Raw genomic sequence first — 27,000 nt, 5'->3', positions numbered from 1 at the left:
CCTATTTTCTTCCATTCCTCCCATCCCACCTTGGAGTAGTATACAAGGTACTATTCTGAAGAAGCTTAAATCCCTGCACTCTGAAGGCAGAGGTTGGCAGATCATAATGAGTTCAAGACCAGGTCAATGGTGTATTTAAGAAATCACTCTAGGATGTTTCCTCCCATATATCTCAGTGCCTACAACTACAAGTTGCCTGTCTCTCTTTAATTTGTTCAAAGTGTAACTTGGACCATGGACCCAAAAGACATTTAAGGAAGATTGTGTATGTGGAATGTGAATGTATCTAATCTGGGTCTACTTTGAGCATTAGCTAGAGATGTACTCATGCCATCATTAAAGAGATTTTTCTTTATTAATCTCCCAAGTGTGTGAAGGGATTTCTCCCTAGGAAGGGAGAACAGCTGCATTTTCATCCTGATAGAAAATAATGTTGCTGAGGCAAACTCTCCATGTTGAATCAATTGGCTTTGACACAAGTCTGTTACTCTCCAAAGCAATGAACATCTGTGCTATATATTACATCTCCAAAATTCTTAAGTAACTATTCCACATAAGAGATTTAAAATTTTCCACTTTCCCTCATGAAGTTGTACACAATATGGTCATAGGAAAACAATTCACTTGTAGAGCAATTTTTTTCTGCCTCCAGGCAAGAGTAGGAGGCATGGTTTATTGTTTACACTGTAGGAAAAATTGAGAAAAATTCAGGTGATTAAGTAAACTTTATGAGAAAGGACCAGACTGTGATAGGGGTAGTGATTCTGTAATTTCTCAACAAGTTTTCATCCCTGTCATGTGTATGAATACAGATAATTTTGGGTGCACAGTTTTGGAAGGTTATTTTGAGGCAATTAATATTTAATTGGTAATGAGGAAACTGTCATGTGTCCAATCCTGCTTGACACAGTTATGTCAGGTCAGAGGTTTGAGAAACAGATCATTGACTGTAAATGTATGTGTCAGGTTACAGTTCTCAGACAACATCTACATATGGGCATCATCAATCTATCTATTTGTTTCTTTGAGACACGCTCTCTGTAGTTTTGGAGCTGGTCCTGGAGAAATCCCCTTGCATGTGCGCACAGGCTTATTTATGCCAACCGCCAGCCGGATGCCAGTGCCATCTTGTAATGGAAAATGTAGGGATGGCTCCCTACATCTCCCCCTTTTTTCTTAATTAAGGATAAGGCTTTATATTTTCACAAGCAAATAGGTCACCTATATGTTGAAGGATAGAGGCAGAGGTCGTACCTTCCCAAATAAACATTAAGACCATGTATGAGAGTCGTCATCAGGCTGTTAGCTTGACCTGAGGCGCTCTCGACCTGTCCTCTGCCGTTTTTCTGGGAAAGTGGAACTAGGGCAGGCAACCCTTATGCAGGACAACGTGCCTCCCAGAGAGGCCTGCCTATTGAGCAACTCTCTGTGCGATGCCTTGCCCAACATCCCTCATGGGCTGCTCAAGCCAGACACTCTACACTGTGCAATGAGCCTAGGCTCCGGGTGTGCAAGAGCTTTCCGGCCGGTGGCCTATTGCTTAAGCATATACAGCCAAACATCAGCTGACGTTCCACTATCAAGTGCGGCAAGTGCCTGGGCGATAACCACCTTATCTCTTTTTGCCTGATTCCTGAGTTTTGCAAACCTGCCAAAGAAGCAACATCAGACCACAGCAGATGGCTGCAAAGAATAACCCCACCCCCACCCATTCCTTAAAATAGGAAACAGCCGAGGCAATCCTAGATGATAGGCCCTCCGTCAGGGACAGATCGAGGCGGGTGGAATTAATCTGGATAATAGCGGTCCTCAATTCTCGGAGGGTCTGTTCAAATTCTGTGGTCCAATTCTGTAACATGAACTGAGAAAGACTCATAGACAAATTAGCTGCTTTGGTAAAATTTTCATATTGAATGGAGGTGACACATAAACCAGGGAGCTTCTGCTCACAGCCCAATTGGGCCAATTGCCATAATATGTACTAAATCTATACGTTGGTTCACCAACATCAAGCCCCCCTGAATTTGAGTATTGGCTGAAGTCTGTTTATCCAGAGCCTCCGAAACTGTCCTTAGGTAAAATGGCTAGACCCAGCTCCCTATTGGTGGGGAAAGAATCGGGGAAAGACCTGAGCATTATACATCACCAGCATTGGAAGTGGGAACGTTGACATGATTCCCCAACGAGGCTCCCCTTGGACAGCTGGGATGCTGAGTATCATCAGTGATATCAGGGGGAGCAGTCGGCTCCCCTTTTTCTTGTCCTCGGGTCTCTACATCTTTCTACTCCAGGACCATCCGAGTGAGTCTTTCTGGGACCCAGAAAGGATTTTCTTCATTCTGTGGGAAAACACAAACAGCTCCCCTGGATCTTATTAGAATAGGATCTGGGCCTTTCCATTCATTGGTTAACACATCTTTCCATTTTACCAGTTTCTTAGGTCGACATGGGTCTGAGCAATGTCGTTCTGCCGCAGACCGACCATGTTCATCCATGTTTAAAAAATTCATGGTGAAAAGTGCCATTGCTATAGCCAACCGTGGCACGGGGGGCAAACCGATCATTATTCCCCCTTTTTGCTTAAGGAGATATGATTTGAGTGTGCGATGTGCACGCTCAATAATGTCTTGTCCTTGAGGATTATATGGCAAGCCCGTGACATGTGTGACTTGCATTTGTGCACAAAACTGTCTGAATTTTTGAGAAGTATAGGCAGGCCCATTGTCAGTTTTTAAACATTTAGGCTTACCCCAGGCACTCCATGCCTCAAGACAGTGTTGAATCACGTGGGAGGTTTTCTCCCCAGTGAGTGGTGTGGCATGGAGAATGCCAGAGCAGGTGTCTATTGATACATGCACATATTGTAACTTTCCAAAGGATGAGACATGGGTCACATCCATCTGCCAAACCTGTAAGGGCTGAATGCTGTGAGGATTAATTCCAAAATGGGGTGCAGGCAGAAACTGACAACAGTGTTGACAATTGACAACAATCTCACGAGCCTCCTTCCTAGTGATGGAAAAAATGGCATCTCAGGGTTTCAGAAGTCACATGAAAATTCTTGTGAAATTCCTTGCCAGCCTCTAGTGGCGGGGCTATAACCATGGCAACCAATCTAGTTGCTTTGTCAGCCAAATCATTACCTAAGGCCATGGGTCCTGGTAGCCCGGAATGTGCCCTTATGTGAGTAATAAAGAATGGCTGCCCTCTAGCAAGCAGACAATTTTGGATGTCCAGAAACATGATTGCAACCTTGCTGGTCATTTTTATAATGCCAGCAGTTTCTAACAATTTTACAGCGTTAACTACATAAGATGAATCTGACACGATGTTCAATGGACCCTGAAACCTTTGTAGTACTTCCAAAACTACCATGCATTCCACCACTTGAGGCGATGTTTCCTGAAATTGTTTGGAGTATATTTTGCCCTCCACCACAAAAGCTCCCAATCCTGTCTTAGACCCATCAGTATACACCACCAGTCCATTTTTAGTAGGATGACTTGAGGTAATTTTTGGAAAAATCATAGGCTGGGTAAGGGCAAATTGTAAAAGTGGATGTTTATGATAATGATTGTCTATCTTTCCAACAAAGGTTGTGACCAAAATAGCCCAATCATTTGAAGTAGCGGCAAGGGTGGCAAGCTGTACAGCATTATAGGGTACAATCAGCAAATTAGGTTCAATGCCGAAGTGCATGAGGGAGGCCTTTAATCCTCTCATGGCCAGTTGGGCCACCGCGTCTGGGTACCAATCAATAACTTTCATGGGAGAAGCATTAGGGTGTATCCATAATAAAGGACCTTGTTGCCATAATACTGCGGTCGGAAGCACTTTTGTCCTGAACACGCATAGAGTAATCAGTTTATTTTCCTATATGCGTGACAATTGAGCCATCTGTATGGCTGCTTCCACCTTTAGTAAAGCCTGTCTTGCGGCGGGAGTCAATTCTCTTGGGGATGCAATGTGGCCATCTCCCTCCAACACATCAAACAAAGGCTTAAGCTCAGCGGAGGGAATTTTTAGAAAAGGTCTGAGCCAATTTATGTCCCCCAATAACTTTTGAAAATCATTAAGAGTATGTAGATAATCCTTTCTGATTTCTAATCTCTGTGGTACAATCTTATCTGGAAATATCTTGGAGCCTAAAAAATGTCCAGTATCCGAGATTTGTACTTTATCTGTGGCTATATATAGGCCTCTCTTCTCCAATGCTTGCAACAACACAGGGTATGCCAGTTTTAAAAGATCAAAATCTTTATGACATAGCAAGATGTCATCCATATAATGCAACAGCATCAGAGAAGGGAATTGTCTTTTAACTGGGGCCAAGGTTTCATACACATACAGCTGACCGATGGTTGGACTGTTTGCCATGCCTTGTGGTAAGACCTTCCACTGAAACCTCTTTTCCGGTTCAGCATGATTTATAGATGGTAAAGTAAAGGCAAATCTGGGTCTGCCATGCTCATGTAAAGGTATGGAAAAAAAAAACATTCCTTAATATCCACAATCAATAGCGGCCAAAATTTGGGAAGTGTGGTAAGCACCGGTAGACCGCGTTGTATGGGGCCAAAAAGCTGCATTTGCTCATTAATAGCGCGTAAATCATGAAGCAAGCGCCATTTTCCAGATTTCTTTTTTATTACAAAAATTGGAGTATTCCATTGTGAGGTGGAGGCCTCAATATGGCCTAATTTTAATTGCTCCTCTATAAGCTGATTCACCGCTTGTAATTTTTCAGAGGTAAGCGGCCACTGAGGAACCCATACCGGATCCTCCGTTTTCCAAGGTATGGGTCATGCTGCCTCAGTGGCGCCTAGGAAAAACCCAGACCCTGTCTATTTCTATTGGGGTTAGGAGCAACGGGCTCAAGGCACCCCTGTTCATAGCGGCCCAAACCGTTGCCCTGCCGATATCCCATCTTGCCCATGATCCCCTGAGTCTGTGGTGAATATTCGTTTGTCAGCATCAGTCCCATGTCTTGCATGACATCTCGTCCCCATAGATTCACAGGCATCGGTAATACATAAGGAGTAAATTGCCCTTTTTGACCCTCCTGGGTTCTCCAGCTAAGGGGGCGGCACTGATAGTGGGGCAGGACTTATAGCCAAGACCCTGTAAAGAGTGTGACGATTCCACCATTGGCCATGTCTTCGGCCACCAGTAGGTGGAGATAATGCTCTTATCAGCCCCCGTGTCCAAAACGCCTTCAAATTTCTTTTCATTTATCCAAAATGTAGTTTTTGGCCTACTATTTAAAGACATGACCAAATAGGCAGAGTCTGTTCCTGAGGATCCCATTTGTTTTTGGACACCATCAATGGGCCAATGTTGGTTATCATGAGGTAGGAGCAGCAATTGTGCAACCCTGTCTCCCTGACTGATGGAGAAAACGCCAGTAGGGCTTGAGCATAGTGCCTGTATCTCGGGGGTGTGGTCATCATCCACAATTCCTGGATGTACTATGAGCCCCCGTGCTATAAGGAAGCCTCGCCCAAGGATCAATCCCATAGTGCCTGAAGGCAGAATAATTGATTCTAAAGGCACGGGCTGAATACCCATTTGGGGCATTAGTAAGATTGAGGAGGTGGCACGCAGGACCATTCTGATGGGTCTGCTTGGCCGCTCTCCTGATTCCCTTCTAGAGATTTGACAAATCGTTTCCCATATCTTCGAGGGCCCTGGGACCAAGGGCCCATCTGCCCGTTTTTTGACACCTCAAGGGTCAGAGCCTCTGTCGGAGGGGAGGAGTCTCCCTTTAATGTCTCTAACAGATCTGCATTGCTCCGCCCGATGGTAGCCTTTGCCACATCGGGTGCAGAGGCTCGCCCTAGGGGCGTTGGACATTTTACAGTCCTTTTTTATGTGCCCTGGTTTTCCACATCCAAAACATGTCTTACCGGGAGGTTTTTTGTTCTGCCTTTGCGCCTGGATAATTGTCGCCGCTAAACCTGTATTGCTCAGAGGCACCCCTATCTCCCTACATACCCTAAGCCAATCCTGTAGCCTCTTATTTTTTCGAGGTGCTATAGCGGTGCGGCATTCTTGGGTAGCTTGTTCAAAAATCAATTGTTCTAGCAGGGGCATGACTTGTTCAGTATCCCCGAAAATGCGTTCTGCTGCTTCTGTCATCCTGGCTACAAAGTCTGAGAAAGGTTACTGGGGGCCCTGCTTGATCTTAGTAAGCTGACCACTACCCTCCCCTTTACGGGAGAGCGACTTCCAGGCCTTAATGGCTGTAGCTGAAATTTGTGCATAAGCTCCCCAATGATAATTCATTTGATTATTAACATGAGGGCCCTGCCCAGTGAGTAATTCAAAAGTCCAGGCTTGCTGCTCCGGAGTTATTGCAGCAGCATTAGCTCTTGCCTGTGTTTGGGCCGCCTCATGCCAGAGGGCCCTCCATTCCATATATTGGCCCATGCTGACCAAAGCTGCTTTTGCAATCATCTCCCAATCTGCTGGAGTCAAATGATACAGGGCCAATCTTTCTAGTTGAACTATGGTAAAATTTCCTGTAACTCCATATTTTCTGACTGACTCCGCCAATTCCTTTATTTGATTATAATCCACTGGGGCGGCCACTCTCCCTCCGTCCGCATTCTCGAAAACTGGAAATGTGAGGTGTAACGAAGCCAGCTTTCTTCTGACCCCTGACGGGATTAAGGAGAAGCCTTCTCTACGGGATCCTCGGGTCCCTCAGTTGTCAAGCTCATATGGAGGTGGAGGAGCAGAAGGCAATAAAGCAGAAGGCTTCTCGTCCCCTTTCTTAATAGTAATAGGAAAGCCAAAATCATTATTGGGGTGGTACCTTTCCCCTTCATATCTGGCGGCCTCTTCCTCCAAGTCTGCCTCCTCCTCCGTGTCCAAGACATCAGACTCTTCGGACTCAGACGGGCCTTCAATACCTGGGGCCTCCAGATATAACTTAGGATAGAGGCCGCTTGAGCTCTCCCTTTTCTTTAGGTCTTTCTTTTTAGACCTCCTATGGGATTTCTTTGGTTTCTCCTCCTGACTATCTTTTCCAGAGGGTCCTTTTTCACTTTTAGTTTCCTTTTTGCGCGCACCCATCCTCTCACTTTGTTCAGCTTCTGATAGATTATCCTGAAACTCGGTTAAAATCCCTTGTCCCTCCGCAATAGCAGACTTACAATCCTCATCCTCTAAACAATTTTCTATCATTGTCCAGATGGCCATAGCGCTAGGCCCAAGTTCTCCATTGGCCCGAGCACGCTCAAGATTCCTTCCTAACTTCCTCCATGAGGCCAATGAGAGAGAGCCCGAGACCGCGAACCAGGGAGCTACACTGTCTACATCCTTGACAAATCGCTGTAGGAGTCGGTGAGATAGCTTCAGATCCAGCTGTGTAAGGATTGATTGCAGTGCTGTAACAGTGGAATGCGAAGAGCCCATGGCTGTGCAACCGACGCCCGCGGCTTATCTACATCCGTCTTACAAGCGTTGGCACCACGCGAAACCAAAAGTGGATCTGGAGCGCCTCGCTTTTTTATTTACAAAAGACTTAAGAGGCGCAGTGTACCGCGGCTTATCTATGTCCGACTTAAGTACAGAAATCTCCTTAGCAGCGGCCTCGATGGTAACAAAAGAGGATCAACAGAAAGAGAATGAAAGCGATACTAAAGCAAAGATGTTATGAGGATCAGTCATACCTTGCTGAACTTACCTCCTCGCAGTTCTGAATCCTCCCAACTCGAAAGTTGGTGGTCTTCGATGGTGCTGACGATGGATTGGACAAGTTCCCAGGTTTCGGCACCAGTTGTCCCACGCTACCATCTCGCCAGCAAGAAAGACGTGGCACACAGATAGGATACTTCTGCGATAATAGCTTTAATGCTTCTTGAGAGGCAGAGCATAAGCTTACACCAACTGTAGAGCGAAGACCCCGAGAGCAAAACACACACCCTTATATAGAAACTCAGCCTCGCTTAGTACGTGTCACTCCCTGACTGGTTGCTCGCTCATCAGGCCGAATGACGCCACAGGAGAGGCGCGGGAGAAATCCCCTTGCATGCGCGCACAGGCTTATTTATGCCAACTGTCAGCCGGATGCCAGTGCCATCTTGTAATGGAGAATGTACAGACGGCTCCCTACATCTCCCCCTTTTTTCTTATTTAATGATAAGGCTTTATATTTTCACAAGCAAATAGGTCACCCATATGTTGAAGGATAGAGGCAGAGGTCGTACCTTCCCAAAGAAACATTAAGACCATGTACAAGAGTCACCATCAGGCTGTTAGCTTGACCCGAGGCGCTCTCGAAATGTCCTCTGCCGCTTTCTGGGAAAGGGGAACTAGGGCAGGCAACCCTTATGCAGGACAACGTGCCTCCCATAGAGGCCTGCCTATTGAGCAACTCTCTGTGCGATGCCTTGCCCAACATCCCTCATGGGCTGCTCAAGCCAGACACTCTACACTGTGCAATGAGCCAAGGCTCCGGGTGTGCAAGAGCTATCCGGCCAGTGGCCTATTGCTTAAGCATATACAGCCAAACATCAGCTGACGTTCCACTATCAAGTGCGGCAAGTGCCTGGGCGATAACCACCTTATCTCTTTTTGCCTGATTCCTGAGTTTTGCAAACCAGCCAAAGAAGCAACAGCAGACCACAGCAGATGGCTGCAAAGAATAACCCCACCCACACCCATTTCTTAAAATAGGAAACAGCCGAGGCAATCCAAGATGATAGGCCCTCCGTCAGGGACAGATCGAGGCGGGTGGAATTAATCTGGATAATAGCGGTCCTCAATTCTCGGAGGGTCTGTTCAAATTCTGTGGTCCAATTCTGTAACATGAACTGTGAAAGACTCTTAGACAAATTAGTTGCTTTGGTAAAATTTTCATATTGAATGGAGGTGACACATAAACCAGGGAGCTTCTGCTCACAGCCCAATACTAAATCTATACGTTGGTTCACCAACATCAAGCCCCCCTGAATTTGAGTATTGGCTGAAGTCTGTTTATCCAGAGCCTCCGAAACTGTCCTTAGGCAAAAAGGCTAGACCCAGCTCCCTATTGGTGGCAAAGAATCGGGGAAAGACCTGAGCATTATACATCACCGGCGTTGGAAGTGGGAACGTTGACATGATACCCCAACGAGGCTCCCCTTGGACAGCTGGGATGCTGAGTATCATCAGTGACATCAGGGGGAGCAGTCGGCTCCCCTTTTCTTGTCCTCGGGTCTCCACATCTTTCTGCTCCAGGACCATCCGAGTGAGTCTTTCTTGGACCCAGAAAGGATTTTCTTCATTCTGTGGGAAAACACAAACAGCTCCCCTGGATCTTATTAGAAGAGGATCCGGGCCTTTCCATTCATTGGTTAACACATCTTTCCATTTTACCAGTTCCTTAGGTCGACATGGGTCTGAGCAATGTCGCTCTGCCGCAGACCGACCATGTTCATCCATGTTTAAAAAATTCATGGTGAAAAGTGCCATTGCTATAGCCAACCATGGCACGGGGGGGGCAAACCCATCATTATTCCCCCTTTTTGCTAAGGAGATATGATTTGAGTGTGCGATGTGCACGCTCAATAATGTCTTGTCCTTGAGGATTATATGGCAAGCCCGTGACATGTGTGACTTGCATTTGTGCACAAAACTGTCTGAATTTTTGAGAAGTATAGGCAGGCCCATTGTCAGTTTTTAAACATTTAGGCTTACCCCAGGCACTCCATGCCTCAAGACAGTGTTGAATCACGTGGGAGGTTTTCTCCCCAGTGAGTGGTGTGGCATGGAGAATGCCAGAGCAGGTGTCTATTGATACATGCACATATTGTAACTTTCCAAAGGATGAGACATGGGTCACATCCATCTGCCAAACCTGTAAGGGCTGAATGCCGCGAGGATTAATTCCAAAATGGGGTGCAGGCAGAAACTGACAACAATGTTGACAATTGAAAACAATCTCACGAGCCTCCTTCCTAGTGATGGAAAAAATGGCATCTCAGGGTTTCAGAAGTCTCATGAAAATTCTTGTGAAATTCCTTGGCAGCCTCTAGTGGCAGGGCTGGAACCAATTTTTCATCAAAAGGTGAGTTTGCCTTTGATGACTTCCTTCAGGAAGGTGATAATCCATTTGTTAGAGCAGACTCTGTGATTATTGGATTTCAGTCCATCTCTTTTGAGGCAGCCGCCCAACATTAAATATGTGATATCTTCGAAAAACCCTGCATACACAATGACAGTTCAGAACTTAAACATGTTACTACTCTGCTCTGCGATTAAATAACTGTCGAAATTGGGAGTTTCCCACAATCATGTGTGAGTCAACAGAGAGTCAATTGTGTGGAGTATGGCAGACCATTTCATCCTCTGATTATATTGTTATTTGATTATTAAAATACGACATTAGATAATCCATAACCAGTGGATTGTGGTGACGCGATGTGGAAGGCAATTATTATAGACCATCTTAATATCAATTATGTAGTTAAAATATTTAAATTAATCATGACAGCATCGATCACAACCCTGGTTTGGAGCCACCTTAGGGAAGTGGATGATGTTACATGAACTCATTATTTGATTATTTATTTATATAAAACAACGATTATATCGTCCATGACACCTGGAATCTGGTGCCACGGATCATCTAATTACATAATTAATGAATTTAAATTGACAATCTGTGTTAATCTCCAAGATAATGTAAATATTTGTATAGTTATGTAAACAACAATCCATTGCATGAAGAGACCTGTAAAGCTCCCTCTTGTGGAGATAATGTGCAATATCTTCACATTGTATGATTCATTGAGTCATTGATTCATTGATGATGATGACATCCTTCATGACTGGAGTCTGGCCATGTTTCCCTGCCAGTAGAATGCTACATCCCCTATTTATTGTGACAGTTAGATATTACTGATTTATTTAATTCTTTAAATTATGTAAATAAACCACAGACAGAGCCATCACCGAGTACTGTTAGGGTGCAAAAATCTGTCAGGGACAAGGTTAGGAAAGTTGTAGACATGGGCAGAGTATTTTCTGAATGATCTATGCATCTTCCAGAGTACGAGGGATGCTTGGTGATTGAGTCCTGAAGGTTGCACGGTGCCCTCTGAGAAGTACAAGGACTTGACCAAGGCTGGCACGGTGGTCTGGCTGTTGACTACCTGTTCTTCCTCCACATCTTCACATCGGTTGTGATCTACCATGAGAAGAAGGAGTGGAACTAGGAGGTCGGCTCCATCACTGAGACCTGGCAAAAGGATGACGACTCAGACTCAGAACACGGAAGAACATCTCTCTCTCAGCTATGCTATCGATGCCCCTGCTGCAGCCATCTTTTCTGCTGTTATCAATATTGTGGCTACTACTGCTACGCCAGGATTGGGCCCACTATCTCACTTCCTGCCACACCACAACAGACATTCAGGCGCTTGTGATGAAGTCGGGCCAAAAGAATTCATCAGGCAAGACAGTATGAATATCTGATGATTAACTGATGGCATGTTAAAAATGCATGATGACATCATACAGTTTCATACCTGGCAAGTCTGCCCAGGAATTGATGATACAAAAAAATATGTCAACGACTTACATATTTAAAGATGTAATTATTAAATTCTTTCATGATATAATCTGTGATCCCTGAAGTTTGGCGCCACCTTGTGTGACTCAAGTGTGACAGACCATCTAACTATCTGATTATTTTATTATTCATATCTGTCTTCTACTCCAGGGAGAGTGGAGTCTGTATCCACCTTGGTGTTAAATTGTATCTTGTGCATTCTTTCTTTTTTTCTTTACTTCATTCTTTCTTGCTTCCTTTCTTTATTTAAATCAACGTTGAGATCATTTTGTTATCTCTCTAGGGGTGAATTATGAAAAACTATCTCTTTATTCATTCATTTTTTGTTCAAATCTATGATTAAGAACTCAATGTCACTTCAGTATTGAGCAATCATTTAGGCTTCACGCATAAAACACCATCCACTTGTTTAATGTTTATTCATTTAGTTATGAAAATCTGTCATTATTTATTCAGTAATCACTGGAGTTTTCAGCCTCCTTTGGGGAGAACGTTGTAACAGACCATCACGTCATCTAATACTACACTTACTTCTTTAACTGTTAAACTAGGAACTGAAGTAATAATTCATCATTTAATTTACGTATTTAAAATACAGGTAATGATATGGACCATAAATCCCGTTTGGAGTCATATTCTGGGAGTTGATGATGTAATATCATATTATTATTTCATCATTTAGCTATGTAAATAGATCTTTACATCATCGATAGGTTTAGGACTTTGGTGCCATCACATCAGTGTTAATATAAAAGGCCCACTAATTAATTTTCAATTTAATTTTTTAAAAATGTCATTATTCCAGTAGGAGATCAGTCTGACTACTCCATGTGGGATTTAAGTATGCACCACCATGTCATTTTTCAATCATTTTTCATTATATTTTCATTATTAAAATCGATGAAGTTGTTGTTCTTCTTGACTGGTGTTGCGACAAACCTCAATAGGAGTTAATCACGTGGCATTATTTAATTATCTAAGTACTACTTCCATGAAAATCACTGGCAACAGATTCCAGGGGTCATGGATGATATAATCATTGTTTTATACAGTTAAATAATCAAACAGTGAGTTCATATAACATCATCCACTTCCCTAATGTGTATCTAAACCAGGCTCTTGAACGATACTGTCGTGTTTAATTTAAATATTTTAACTACAAAATTGATATTTAGATGGTCCTTCATAATTGTTTTCAACATCGTGGAATCCACTGATCCTGGATTATCTAATGTCATATTTTAATATTCAAATAACAACATAATCAGATGATGAAAAGGTCTGCCATACTCGACACAATTGACTCTCACTGACTCCCACATGATTGTGGGAAAATCCCAGGTTCATCACTTATATAATGGGAGAGCAGAGTTGTGAAATGTTTAAATGCTGAAATGTCATTGTGTATGCAAGGTTTTTAGAAGATCCTACATATTTCATGTTGGACGGCTGCCTCAAAAGAGATGGACTGCAATCAAATAATCCCTAAGTCTACTCTAACAAATGGATTATCACCATCCTGAAGGAAGTTAACAATGACAAACTCATCTTTTGATGTATAATTGTCAGTCTTATTATCTTTGTTTCCATAGTATTAATTCTTAGAAGAGAGAGAATTCATAAACAGAAGAAATAGAATGTTCTTTGATAATTAGGTAATCTAGAATTTGGTGACCAGTAAAAGTTGTAGGCAAATTTCCAGAGATTTGGCTATGACTTGCTTAGGGGAATCAAATGCTGTCATTGAAAGATTTAAGAGATAGATATCTTGTGAGACTGTAATGTCCCATGATAACACTTTCTCGAAGCTGCTCTCTGGTCCTTGGCCCATGATAACAGAATACAGAATGCAAGCAGGGTTGCCAGGCAACATTTATGAACCAATATTCTGTCATATTCTAGTGCCCCTCCCACATGCTAAAAGGAGCATACCTAAAGATGAACTAAACTTACAGCCTCACTGAGTTTCTCACAAAAACAAAGCAGGGCTCTTTCTCTTGGGTTCTAAATGTTTACCTGTCTCTCAAGCTACAACATGTCTATAGTGCCATGAGCATGAAAAGGAAAGCATCATAATGCCATTCAAGTACAATGATGAGTATTTTAAACCGTTTTTGTATGCTTCAATTTTCTAATTCTTAGAATGGATACAATAAAATTAATCGCCTCTAACATAAACCTTTCTCTTTATTGAAAATAAAATAATCCCTCTTCATTCTCTGCCCTTTAGAGGAGCTTGATCCCATGGTTTTTCAGCATTGTTTACATTTGCTTGGTCCAGAAAAGCAAATGCCAGGGCCAGGGCCAGGTCCAAATAAGCAACATGAAATGATTTTTCAGGCTGTTGTTTGTAATCACATGAATACAGGATGTGTGTATTTGTGTGTGTGTGTATGTGTGTGTGTGTGTCTGAGTGTGTGTTCGTTTGGAACAGAAGACAACCTTGGGACCTATTCTCTCCACCATGAAACTTACAAATTTAACCTAGTTCCCCTAGACTTGACATTGAAATTGGTTTTATCCCTATTACTCTTCCTAACCTAGGGTGATTGTTCCTTGATATTTTGTTTAGTTTATTTTTTAATAAAACTTTACTACAAACATTTGTTTTCATAATGTGAATTGTGTCTGTATGAATATGTAAAATTCATGTGCCTGCCTGCAGAAGGCAGAAAAGGGCACTACATAATTGAAGCGAGATGTAAAGTTTGTAAAAGCCACTAGCCATGAATACTGATAAATGTACTCAGGACTTTGGGAAGAGAGCAAAGCATCCTTAGCTTTGACCTAGTTCTACTTCCCCAGATTTAAATTTGCAATTAAAAGTTCTTCTATTTCTTGAGTTGTTTAATTGAATATGATCTTTTTGATCAAGCACATGCCTGTGCACATGTGCTACCCCACAAACTTTAGCAATCCATACATAATTTTCAGGAGCTGGTTCTAGCTTCTTAAATTTTAGGTCCCTTGAATTGACCTCAAGTGGGAAATGGCTTTCAATGTAAATGACATTTCCCTTTGATTTACCTCAATTGATCTTAATTTTAATATTTTTTTAGTTTAAAATACAAAGTACATGGTTTCATCATTTCATCTTCACATACTTGTGATTCTATGCTTTTCTTGTTTTCTTCCCACACTGCACTCCAATTTGACCCTCACCATCTGAAGCTGATTCTTTTCTTCTCCTAATTAGTTCTAAAATTTATTTACTAGTCATTGCATGTGACCCGGTTTATACATTTAGTATCTACCAAAATAGACTTCAAACAAAAGTCAATCAAATGAATTTCTGAAGAACAATCCATACACAAAGGACAACTCCACAAATATGATATTTTAATAATTTATATTTGTGTTCCAAGCACATGATTAGAAATTATGCACAAAGGAGTAGACAGGAAAACATTATTAAATGAGTGTTAAATTAACAAAATATAAACTGTAAAGAACTACAAATGCAAGCATAACCAACAGAATACAGCAGATCAAAGAGGGAATCTCAGGCATTGAAGATAATCTAGAAGAAATCAATTCACCGAAGAAAGAAAATTTAAATCCAACAAACCCTTAGCACAAAATATATAGGAAATATGGGACACAGTGCAAAGACCAAATCTAATAATAGACATACAAGAACGTGAAGAAGCACAGATCAGAGGGGAAGAAAGCATATTCAACAAATTCCTTGAAGTAATCATTTCAAGCCAGAAGTACGTGCCAATGAAAGTACTAGAAGCATACTAAACACAAATAGACTTAAATATTAAAAGTCGCCAAGGCACTTAATTATCAAAACACCTATCATACGTAATGACAAGAGAACATTAAGAGCAAAACAATAAGACCTAGTAACATATAGAGGCAGACCTATCAAAATTGCAAATGAATTCTCCATGGAATCTCACAAGGCCAGATGGTCCTGGATAGATTATGAACAAATAATAAGAGTCCTCAGATGCCAGCCCAGGCTAAAATAATGTGCAAAATTCTCAATCACTATAGACAGCAAAAACAAGATATTTAATGTCAAAGCCAGATTTCCTAACCATATTTCCATAAATCCAGTCCTACAGAAAATTCTGGAAAGAAATTCTATCCAAGCAAGCTAACTACAATAATGAAGATATAGGCAAAGTTAATATCAGTTTACAAGAACCAAAAATAAAAAGTGGGCGAGTATACTCACAATACCACCACCACCAACAATGAAACAAACAAGAATTAACAATCTATGTTCTTTAATTTCCCAAAATATTAATGGTCTTATTGCCTATAAAAACACACAGGCTAACCGAGTGTATAAGACAAATTCCATCCTTCCAGTGCATACAAGAAATGCATCTAAGTTTCAAAGACAGACATTACCTCAGTGTAAAAGGTTTGCAAAATATCTTCCAATCAAAGGAACTCAAAAAGGAAGCAGGTGTAGGTATCTAAATATTAAAACGTTTAATTTCAAACCAAAAATCACTCAATAGATGAAGAAGGTCATTTAATTATCAGCATGGGAGAAATCCATCAATGTAAAGTCTCAATTCTGAACATCTCTGATCCAAATTAAAAGGTACCCATATTCTTAAGAGAAACACTAGTAAAACTCAAAGCTCACATAAAACCTTACTCATAGTGGGAGATTTCACCACCCCATTCTGAACACTAATCAGGATTACCAAACTTAAGTTTAACAAACAAACACAGAAGCTAACAAAAGTTTTGTCCCACTTGGTGTTAGTAGTCATTTATAGAACATCCAATCCAAACACAGAAGAATATAACTTCTCCTCAGCTACACATGGAACCTTCTGTAAAACAGACTACATACAAGGCAACATAACAAACCTCAACAGATAAAAAATAAAATAAAATTGAATAGCCCCCTATATCTTATCAGATCACCATGATTTTGAGTTGGAATTCTTCAAGAATACAAACTGCAGACACCTACAAATTCATAGAAATTTAATAATGAGTAAATTACCATTCCCTGGTCCAGGAAGAAATAATGAAATAAATAAAATATTTGTAGAATTCAATGAAAATGAAGACAGAACATACCTGAAATTATGGGACACTTTTAAAGCAGTTTTACAAGGAAAGTTCATTGCAATCAGTGCTCATGTGAAGTAAACAGATGATAGTCAAATTATATAATTAAGAGCTCAACTGAAAGACATAGACCAAAAAGAAACAAACTTACCCCAGAGGAGTACCTGCCAGTGAATAATCAATTTGAGGGCTGTAATCAATAAAGTAGGAACATGGAGACCAATACAAAGAATGAATAGAACAAAAAGTTGTTTCTTTGAAAAATAAACAAGATAGACAAATCTTAGTGGCGAACAAATCAAGAAGCAGAGAGAGAACATGCAAACCAGCAAAATCTGAAATTAAAATGGGGATATACGAACAAACACTGAGGAAACCCAGAGAACTTTCAGGTCATATTTTGAAAACATGTACTATACAAAAGTAAAAAAAAATCTAAGGGAAATGGACAGATTTCTGGATTGTTATCACTTATCAAATTCAAAACAAGGATAAATAAGCAATTTAAATAGATTTAGATCACATACTGAAATAGAAATAGTCATGAAACTCCACCAAAGCCCCCCCCTCAAAAAAAAAACAAAAACAAACACATAGACACAAGACCAAAGGACTTCAGTGCAGAATTCTACAAATATTTCATAGAAGTGCTAATACCAATACTCCTCATATTGTCTCACACAATAGAAGCAAAAGGCTCATAACCATTTTTAATTAGTTTTCAATTACCTTGATATGCAAGCCTCACAAAGACACAACTAAGAAACAGAATTACAGGCAGATATCCCTCATGAACAATGATGCAAAAGAATTCAATAAAATACTGGAAAATCGATTACATGAACACATCAAATAAGTCCTCTACCATGACCAAATAGGCTTCATGTCACAGATGCAGGAATGGTTCAACATATGAAATTCTATCAATTTGATCCATCATATACATAAAGTAAAACAGAAAAATCACATTATCATCTCACTAAATGCTGAAAATGCCAGTGTCAAAATCAAACACCCTTTTATGATAAAGTCCTTGGAAAGAACAGGGATAACAGAAACCTACCTAAACATAATAAAAGCAACATACAGTAAAGCAACATAGAACATTAACCTATGTGGAGAGAAGCTTAAGAGAATTCCTCTAAAATAAGGAACAAGACATCTTTCCATTCTCTCCATAAATCTTCAATATTGTGCTTGAAGTTCTAGCTACAGAAAGAAAACAAGAAAAAAAAGATCAAAGGGACACAAATTAGAAAGTAATAAGTCAATTTTTTACTATTAGCAGATGATATGATAGTTTACATAAGTGACCCAAAAAACTCTACCAATGAACTCCTACAGATGATAAATACCTTTCAAACAGTGACAGTACACAAGACTAATAAAAACAAAAAAAAAATCAGTAGCCTTACTATATACAGAAGATAAAAGGGATGAGAGTCACCACCCTTTACAATAGGAAAAACAACAAATAACATCTTGGGGTAACTATAACCAAACTAGTAGAAGGCCTATATTGCATGGTCTTGTGTCTTTAAAGAAGGAAATTAAAGAAGATACTAGAAAATGGAAAGATCACCCATGATCTTGAATTGGTAAGATAAATATAGTAAAAACTCCAATTTTGCCAAAAGCAATCTACAGATTCAAAGCATTCCCAGGAAAAATCCTAGCACATTTATTACTTCACTGACCTTGAAAAAACAATACTCAACAGTATATGGAACAACAAAAGAGTCACAATAGTCAAAACAATGCTGTATAATAAAGGAACTTCAGAAAGCATCACATTCTCCGACTTCAAGCCCTAACCTCTATTATAGAGCTAAAGTACCAAAAAGCGCACTTGATATTGTCACACATATAGAAAGGTAGACAAATGGAGCTGAAAATCTTGATATTTACCAACACACCTACAAATTCCTGAGTTTTGATGAAACAGGAAAAATAATACATTGGAAGGAGGCAATCATTTTCAACAAATTGTTCTGGCAAAACTGGATGATGATATGTAGAAGACTACAAAGAGACCCATGTGAATCGCTATACACAAAACTTAGAACACATGGATCAGAGACCTAAACATTAGTCCAGCTGCCCTAAACCTCTTAGAAGAGAAAGTTCGAGGTACTCTTGAAGGAATTTTTACAAGAGAGTGTCGCCTCTACTTTGACCAGCAAAGAAAACACAACGTTCAGACTCTTCTTTAAGCAGTTTATTCAGGAACCTTGTATAATCTTCTGACCCAGGGGGCAGCCCAGCCCACAGCTTAAAAGCCCTTGGGCAGTCAACCCCAGAACGCCATGCGGTGAAAAACAAAAACAGACAGGTACATATACACAGAAGCAAGCCAGATTCTCAGCTTTTAGCCAAATATGGAATTGTTTAATACAGAGAGTACTCGCCATCGGGAAGGTGGAGGGCAGAAACCAGTGCCATCTTTAAGGTGCGGCACTTCGCAGCTCTCTACAGGAGAATTATTACTAGTCATAATACCAAACAGTGGGATCAATAATTAATAAATGGAACCTACTGAACCTGAGAGTCATATGTAAGGCAAAAGAAACAGTAGACAATGTACTGTAAAGAGGCTTTATGTCCCCATCAGTCCAAAAGTCTTAATGACTATATACACATATGTTGGGACATAGATGGGCATCACATTATGGGCCAGGTTATAGTTTCAGTCGTGAAAAGAGGGGAGAACAATGCAGGAGCCAGACCAAAGAGTTGCTTTGGATTTGGACAGCCAGGACATTTCAAAAGGAACTGCCCCCGGGTGTGGCAATGCAATTGAGCCCTAGGCCAGGGCTGTGCCCATGTTGCTGTAAGGGTCAAGGAATGTAGCAAGTTGGAGCAAGGAATGTAGGACAAAGACCGACACTCTTGGTAATCCTTTACTGGCTCAGGGAATCTGGAAGCAGGGCCAGCCTCGGTCCCCTCAAGCCCAGGTGTATGGGGCAATGGATACACCTGTAACCCACCCTATACAGATGATCAGATGATCCCTCAGAGAAACCCCTTTATGTCCAGGACCTTATCTGAGGTACCCCAGGAAGCGCAGGATTAGACCACTGTTCTGCCACCCGGGCAATATTAACACCACAAATGGACACTCAAGCCTTGAGAACAGGAGTCTTTGGGCCACTTCCCCCAAGAACAATAGGGCTATTGTTAGGACACAGTAGTGCCTTGTTGAAAGGAATTAGAGTTATTCCAGGAGTAGTGGATTCAGACTTTCAAGGAGAAATAAAAATCATGTTTAGGGCAGAAATGGGGGTATTAATGATACCACAGGGTGCTCATAGTGCAATTGGTTCTTCTCCCTAGGTTCAAAACCAACAATCCCTTTTTAAAGGACATCAGGGGATCTGCTGGTTTTGGGTTCATAGGCCTCATGGGTGCCTTTTGAGTTTCAACTCTTTAACAGCGCCCCATGCTCACCCTTACCATACAAGGTAGATGAATTTCTGGACTTGGGGACACAGGGGTGGACTCCTCAGTAATAGCAAAAAAAAACATTGGCCACAAGCATGTCCTCTTCAGCCAGCCTCCACTCATTTACAAGGAGTGGGAACTGCTGTACTCCAGAATGTAGTACTCAGGTTCTTAAATGGTCAGATGATGAAGGACATACAGGAATTTTTCAGCCTTTTGTGTTATGTCATATACCTGTTAATCTTTGGGGGGAGAGATGTGCTTCAGGCCAAAGGAGCAGTCCTTACTACTGAGCCTGTTAAAAATATGCTGGCTGACCAAGGTTATGTACAAGGAACAAGACTGGGTAAATTCCTACACGGTGACCCTCAGTCTGTTGCATCCAAAAATTTAATTATCAAAAGAGCCGGAGATCGCTCTGGGCTGGGAAATTTTCCCTAGGGTCTATTGCTATGCAGCCTGGTCCCATTTCTATTATCTGGAAAACTGATAACCCACTGTGGGTGGAGCAATGGCCCTTATCTATTGAGAAGTTACAGGCTGCACATCAACTTGTAAAGGAATAATTAGAGGCAGGACATATTGTTACTTCCACTTCCCCATGGAATACCCCAATCTTTGTTATAAAGAAAAATTCTGGAAAATGGAGACTCCTACAAGATATCCGAGCTGTTAATGATTGCATGTAAATTATGGGAGCAACACAACCTGGCTTTCCTTCCCCTGTGGGTATTCCTCAAGGCTATCATTTATTAGTTATCCACCTAAAATATTGCTTTTTTTTAGCATTCCTTTGCAACCTCAGGATAATGAGCGATTTGCATTTAGCATTCCTTCTATTAACTTTAAAGAGCCCTATAAAAGATATCAATGGGTGGTCTTGCCTCAAGGAATGGCCAATAGTCCCACTATTTGGCAAATTTATGTATCATTGGCCATTGCCCCCATTAGAGAGAAATTTCAATCCCTATATATTATACATATGATATTCTTTTAGCCGGCCTGGATTCTAAGGAAATGAATGAGGCTTTTGGAGAATTGCAACATAATCTTCAATTAGCAGGTTTAAGATTAGACCCAGAAAAGGGGCAACAAGAATTTCCCTATCAATACCTGGGTCATCATTTGTTATTTTCTGGTATCCGTCCTCAAAAGATTACTTTAAGGCTGGATAATCTGACCACCCTTAATGATTTTCAAAAATTATTGGGAGACATAAATTGGGTTCGATCTAGTTTGGCCCTACCCACTGGGCATCTTAGACCATTATTTGATATTTTACAAGGAGATTCTGATCCCACTTCTTCGCGTACCTTAATGCCTGCTGTGGGAGAATGTATACAGCTTATGCAAAAATGTCTCCAACCTGCACATTTAAATTATATTGACTATTCTCAGAACTTGATGTTATTAGTCTTTGCTTCAGGTATTCCCCTATTGCGGTATTTTGGCAAACTGGTCCTATATTATGGGTGCATGAACATGCAGCCCCAAGAAAGACAGTTAGATCTTATCCTCAGGCAATGCTTTCTATTTTTCAAAAGGCATACAAAATGAGTATTCAAGTTTTTGGCAAGATGCCAGATGTAATTGTTACTCCCTATACTCAACAACAGATACAATGGTTTCAACAGTTTAAGGAAACTGTGGCACATTACTTGTTTTCTACACCCTGCTGCATTGATAGTCATTCTCCTTCCAGTAAGTTAGCTCATTGTTTTAAAAATCACCCTGTGTGTTTCCCCAAGGTTATTTCCCAAAATCCTCTGAAGGGGACCCATAATGTATTTACAGATGGCCCTTCAAATGGTTGTGCAGTAGTTGTTTCTTTTCCTATTATCAAACGCTCTATACTTAAAGTGAAGTCTGCACAATTCGAGGAACTAGCTGCAGTACAATTAGCCCTTCAAGATTTTTCTGATGAGCCATTTAACTTGTACACAGATAGTAAATATGTGTATTATATATTGGCTCCCTTAGAAACTGCTGCTTATTTAGCTCCAGTCTCTCATGTACAAGAACACTTACTAGCCATACAAAGCCTACTATGGAGGCTCTCTCATCCAATTTTTGTAGGATATCTCCGAGCGCATTCTGATTTGCCTAGCCCTTTAAGTGAAGAAAATGCCATTGTTGATTTTAAAACTAAAAGAGGTAGTACAATCATAATGATCAGAGAATCTGGTTATGAAGCAGCCTGCAAAGCTCATACAACCTTCCACCTTAATACAGGGTCACTTAAATTCCATTTTAAAATTACTAGAGACCAAGCTATTGATATAGTTAAGAATTGGCCCCTATGTGCAGAGTTCTTACCTGTTCCACACCTTGGAGTTAACCCCTGTGGTGTCACACTAATGATATCTATCAGATGGATGTTACTCATGTTCCTTCCTTTGGTCGAATACAATTTGTTCATGTATCTGTGGATACCCATTCTCATTTCATATTTGCCTGTATTCATACTGGAGAAAGGCTTAAGGATGTTAAGAGCCATTGTTTACAAGCCTATGCTTATATGGGAATGCCCAGACAATTAAAACCTGATTATGGCCCTGCTTATACTAGTCAAGGTTTTAACGCTTTTTGCAAAAATAAAAAAAAAATTATCTCACGTAAAATGGATATCCCTTATAATCCTCAGGGTCAGGCCATGGTGGAACATGCACATCTCACAATTAAAGCCTATCTTCATAAAACAAAACAGGGGGAGTTTACAGGATCTCCTCATAATCACCTTTCTCTTGTCCTTTATATTTTAAATTTTTTAACTATTGATGGTGCTGCTCGATCTGTGGCCAACAGGCATTGGGGCCCTGGGTCATCTGACTATGGCTCAGTTATGTGGAAGAGTGTCACTACTGCAAAATGGGGAGGCCCTGACCCAGTTCTAGTATGGTCTCAAAGGTCAGTTTGTGTGTTTCCACAAGGTGCAGATAACCCTGTTTGGTTGCCTGAGTGGCTGATTCAACATGTGCAGAGGGATGGTGATTTAACAGCCAGAAAAAGGTCTGATGGGTCTTCAAGAATCTACCTATCCTGATGCCAGTGGGTCTGAGTAGCCATGGGTCTGAGTAGCCATATGTGGCCTTTTTTTTCCAGACCATTAATTATAGTTTGGATCAAGTGGCTATAAATTTATACTTTTATACAAAGGACAAGAATTTCAATTTCATCTCAGGTACTGTATTCTGGTTCCATTCTTATTACTGTAAACAATGCTAATAATTTTGGAGGAAGTTTCAATTGTTCTCAGCAGGTCTGCCAAATGTAACAGCTGTTGCAGGGTCATACCCAGGTGTGTAGCACAGAGGATAGGAGATTCCGGGATCATGGCTGCCAATGCTGCCTTTACCACTGAAGCAACAGATTCTACCATAGCCCTCTCCCAATCTGTAAATCCTGCAAGCACAGTAGATCAACTATCACGTGATTTGGCTTAAGTCTTAGCCACCCAAATCACACTTTATTATCTAGTACAAACTGGCATTTTTAAACTAAATTTACAAACTAACTTCCTATAGGAACACTTAAATTTTTGTGAGAAGCTCATATGGCTTCTTGTTCTGTCTTTCACACATATCTGTGTTAATTCATCATTTTTCTCCAGAAATCCTGGAGTGATCAGTTTTTATGTTATACACATGCTTTAGCCATGCAGGTCATTAACATCTATGAAACCTGAGTGCCACTTGCCAATGCAGAAAGCTTTTTACAAGGACATCAACTTGTGGGCAGATCATTTGGGTTTGTAGGCCTTGCACTTGGTGCTATTTTGCCATAGCACTAAAGAGGCCCGGGCCAACTTTCTAACAAGACAGATACTGTCTTTGACTCAAGGGAAAATGCCTCTGCCCACATGTGGCTGAACAAACTATTCACCAGTGAAGGGTAAGGCAGAGGGGGCAAATATCTAACCTAAGATAGGAAGGTTACGGGCCTGGGTGACTTCTCCAATGATGGGTAAGGAATTATGCTGATGTTTTCTGCCACCTAAGGCAGGTGTTAGTTTATATTACAAGAAAGGGGGACCTGTAGGGACCTGCATGCACCCCTGAGGCGCCTTGAGCTAGCCTGAAGCTGTTGGCGGGAACTCCTTGCCCCAAGGATTTTTTTGGTAGTCTTCCCATTTTGATGACACACACCTGCTGACAACACACAACTGGTAGGTAGGAGCTAAGCCTAACCTTCCTATAATTTTTCTATTGTGCTGTGAGTCAGTATTTAAGCCCATTCTTTCCCCACTATTATTATTGTTGTTGTCATTGTTGTTCTTCTCCACTGTTATTGTTTCACGGGTTCTTTCCCTTCTTTTTAGTTTTATTTTTTCCTCCTTCACGTTTTCTCCCTGCACGCCCTGCCAACGACTGTGTCCCCCCTCACACACATAACCTGGCCCAAGTCAAGGAACAGAAAATAACAAGAAACAACTGAAAAGAAACATGCATATCATACATGTAACATAGGTGGAGCAAGTGCAAATATGTAACCCACATATATAACCCGACCGCCAATGTATCGACCACATATTTATTTCCCCTCCAACCCCAACCACATCCTGGTAAAGCAAATATAAACATGTTATCCATATGAATTCATGTGTTTACTGCATGTCCTCATGTTAATTACATGAACCCGTATGTAAACTCTGAGGGCTCCTATGTTTGCTGCAGCAGCTCAGATGTTGCCCACATGACTTTGCATGTTACTTACATGCTAAGTATGTAACACCAATGCAAACTACCCATTTACACATGCTAGCTACATGGGGTCTCACAGTAAGTACATGAAGCCATAATGTAAGTACATGATCATGTATGGTAAAGACATGAATACCATGTTGTGCACATGGGCTCACATGTTAACTACAAGGGATCACATGTCAAATACACAGGCTCACATGTTAACTACACGGGATCACATGCCATGTACACAGGTTCCAATGCACACTGCACTGGCTCACATGGAAACACCATGACTCCATACGTGAACTGCATGTAATGGAGGCGGCGCCAGCCGGGATGTCATGTGTACACGTGACATACATTAGTGTTGTGGAGCTGGCGCATTAAGATCACAGAAGCCACAGGCACAACATGCGTGTAAAACAAACGACAAGCATGTAAATCACAGGGACTTCATTTATTCAGCTACATACATGTGTGCACACACGCCTGTTCACCAGAAGCGGTCCTCATGGCGCAGGAAGCTCATGGCGTCGCAGAAGCCATCATGGTACAGCGACTCCAGGCTTCCACTGGCCGGCTGGAAGATCGCTCGGGCCAGGTGGGCAACATTGGCGGTGGAGATCTAGGCGGGGCCGCAAATAAGTGTGGGTGGAGCCAGAAGTGTGTGTGGGCTGGGCCAGAAGTGAGTTTTGTGTGAGCATGCTGTGACAGGAGTGGCCACGGAAGCCCCACAAGGCTCACCTCCACGTCCTGTCCAGTCACGTGCACGCAAGAGCCAAGACCTTGGCCAGGGTCTCGGGGCGAGATGCCATGGCGTCCACAGAATGGGGATATGGAGAGGGTGCGACCACCAGGGGGCAGGGGGAGGCTGCACGAGAGGGCGCCATCTGCCCAGGCCTGGGGAGATGGGGGGCCGGGGGACATGTGAGGAATCGCGACAATATACACGCGTGTTCGGGGTCACCTGTCATACACACGTGTGACCACACCCAACCACCCTGCCCCTTACTGCCCCGCCCACCTGACCCTGGAACTCCACGTGCTTCAGCCTTGAGTAGATGGGGATGAAGCAGCTGGCGAGAAGGACCTGCACATGAGGGGAAACAGGACACGCATGAGGGGAAACATGAGACACACATGAGCAAAACGATACACGTATGTGCAAACATGCGACTCGCATGTGCAAACACAGATGAAACATACATGTAGGAAACACGGAACATGACACATTCTTACACTTGCGGCCCCGCCCCCTCACTTGTATGAGGTCTTCACGGGTCAGGAACTGGGACACCAGGCAGTTCTGGAATGTATTCACTGCAGTCAAGGACACATAGAGTTGGCCCTGCACCAGGACATGAGCATGGGCTGGGAGGATCTGGTCCAGGCCGTCCCTGATGGTACGGGGGAGGGGGGACACATGTGACCTGTGACCCCTGACATGGGATCCACATGCGTGACCCATGACATGTAACACGTACCATGTGACCTGTGCCCCACCCCACCCCCTTACCCCCCCATGCACCTCAGCTGCTCCATGAGGTGGAAGCTGGGTGTGGCCACGCCCAGTGGTTGCTGCCTGGTATCCTCGGCCAGGCTGTGTGCAAAAGCCTGTGCAGGCCTGTGCGAAGGTTGGGAACCACACACGTGACCCCTGACATGTAACATGTCACAAGTAACATGTCACATGTGCCCTGCCCACACTCACCTCCAGCTGCTCAGGGGAAGTCAGCAGCACGGCTGCCAACAGGGCCCCGCCCGACGCCCCTGCATAGCCCCTGACATCACCCAGCAGCCCCGCCCCATGTGCCTACAGCCCGGCAGCCACGCCCAGGTGGTAAATGCCCAGGAAGCCACAGGCCATGAAAGACAGGTGCAAGGGCGGGGCCATCCGGGGCGGGGCGGAGCCTATGGGGCCTGTGGGCGGAGTTTCCGGGGGGAAGGATGGGGTCACGTGAGGAAAGGAAGCCACGCCCCCTCAAAAAGAATGACAGAAATGGTGCATCTGTCTTCACTGCTGCTCTCCGGGACTACTTTTCCCAGGAGGTGCGGCCTTGCTCCCTGTGATGTCACTGGCCGACGACATCCCCTCCCCTTCCCACACTGTGGAATTTTCCCTGCAGTCTTGGAGAGCCCGTCTCAGGGTGGAAGGGGACTATGATTCCCAGAGTCCTTTGCTATGCCTACAGTGGTCGCTGTCTGTGTCCTCACTGGTGCGCCAGCGCCCTTCAGTGTCCTACCTAGATGGCTGCTTCTCTGCATGAA

At 42.3% G+C, this 27,000-nt stretch overlaps 1 pseudogene; it reads right to left on the bottom strand.

Moving 5' to 3' along the window:
• Positions 1 to 25,225: 25,225 nt before the first annotated feature.
• LOC127214680 (patatin-like phospholipase domain-containing protein 4) lies at positions 25,226 to 26,626 on the bottom strand (annotated as a pseudogene).
• Between the last annotated feature and the right edge of the window lie 374 nt (positions 26,627 to 27,000).

This window comes from Phodopus roborovskii, unplaced genomic scaffold, assembly GCF_943737965.1.
Source record: "Phodopus roborovskii unplaced genomic scaffold, PHOROB, whole genome shotgun sequence".
In the NCBI taxonomy this organism is placed as follows: domain Eukaryota; kingdom Metazoa; phylum Chordata; class Mammalia; order Rodentia; family Cricetidae; genus Phodopus; species Phodopus roborovskii.
The sequence above is the reverse complement of the archived record's forward strand: the minus strand, read 5'-3'. Positions and strand labels throughout refer to the sequence as shown.